This window comes from Triticum dicoccoides, unplaced genomic scaffold, assembly GCF_002162155.2.
Source record: "Triticum dicoccoides isolate Atlit2015 ecotype Zavitan unplaced genomic scaffold, WEW_v2.0 scaffold106764, whole genome shotgun sequence".
In the NCBI taxonomy this organism is placed as follows: domain Eukaryota; kingdom Viridiplantae; phylum Streptophyta; class Magnoliopsida; order Poales; family Poaceae; genus Triticum; species Triticum dicoccoides.
In genome coordinates, this window is record NW_021173401.1 from 1 (window position 1) to 1,129 (window position 1,129).

Genomic DNA, 1,129 nt, shown 5'->3' on the forward strand with positions numbered 1-1,129 from the left:
TGTCGGATGCGATCATACCAGCACTAAAGCACCGGATCCCATCAGAACTCCGAAGTTAAGCATGCTTGGGCGAGAGTAGTACTAGGATGGGTGACCTCCTGGGAAGTCCTCGTGTTGCATTCCCTTTTTAAATTTTTTTGCGCCGCTTGCAAAACAAAACACACGTGTAAGTAATATATTTACCGTGTTTTATTCTTTTGCACGAGTGCGGTAAGTTATAGCTGGGTGCTCACGATTCACGACTCTAGCGGCGGCGTTGTGGCGCGGCAAGCGTGCACTGATGCTGTTGAGAGGGAGGGGTGGAAACCGCGTTAAACTCGTCTCCGTAGTTGAGAGGGAGCGGCCAAAGCAATGTACAATCGTCTTTGTAGTGGAGCTGGGAGGGGCAAGGATAAGGGACGAAGACGGGGGTAACATGTCGGATGCGATTATACCAGCACTAAAGCACCGGATCCCATCAGAACTCTGAAGTTAAGCGTGCTTGGGCCAGAGTAGTACTACGATAGGTGACCTCCTAGGAAGTCCTCGTGTTGCATTCCCTTTTTAATTTTTTTGCGCTGCTTGCAATACAAAACGCACGTGTAAGTAATATATTTACCGTGTTTTATTATTTTGCACGAGTGCGGTAAGTTATAGCTGGGTGCTCACCATTCACGAGTTTAGCGGCGGCGTTGTGACGCGGCAAGCGTGCACTGGTGCGGTTGAGAGGGAGGGGTGGAAACCGCGTTAAACTCGTCTCCGTAGTTGAGAGGGAGTGGCCAAAGCAATGTACAATCGTCTTTGTAGTGGAGTTGGGAGGGGCAAGGATAAGGGACGAAGACGGGGGTAACATGTCGGATGCGATCATACCAGCACTAAAGCACTGGATCCCATCAGAACTCCGAAGTTAAGCGTGCTTGGGCGAGAGTAGTACTAGGATGGGTGTCCTCCTGGGAAGTCCTCGTGTTGCATTCCCTTTTTAAATTTTTTTGCGCCGCTTGCAAAACAAAATGCACGTGTAAGTATTATATTTACCGTATTTTATTATTTTGCACAAGTGCGGTAAGTTATAGCTGGGTGCTCACGATTCACGAGTCTAGCGGCGGCGTTGTGGTGCGGCAAGCGTGCACTAGTGCGGTTGAGAGGGAGG

At 49.6% G+C, this 1,129-nt stretch overlaps 3 non-coding genes across 3 annotated transcripts; all 3 read left to right on the plus strand.

Moving 5' to 3' along the window:
• Nucleotides 1-4: 4 nt before the first annotated feature.
• Nucleotides 5-123, plus strand: LOC119342826. The gene has a single exon (XR_005165738.1). It is a non-coding gene; the product is annotated as a 5S ribosomal RNA (ribosomal RNA).
• Nucleotides 124-420: 297 nt separating this feature from the next.
• LOC119342828 lies at nt 421-539 on the plus strand. Its single transcript, XR_005165740.1, has one exon. It is a non-coding gene; the product is annotated as a 5S ribosomal RNA (ribosomal RNA).
• Nucleotides 540-835: 296 nt separating this feature from the next.
• On the plus strand, nt 836-954 carry LOC119342827. The gene has a single exon (XR_005165739.1). It is a non-coding gene; the product is annotated as a 5S ribosomal RNA (ribosomal RNA).
• The last annotated feature ends 175 nt before the right edge of the window (nt 955-1,129 follow it).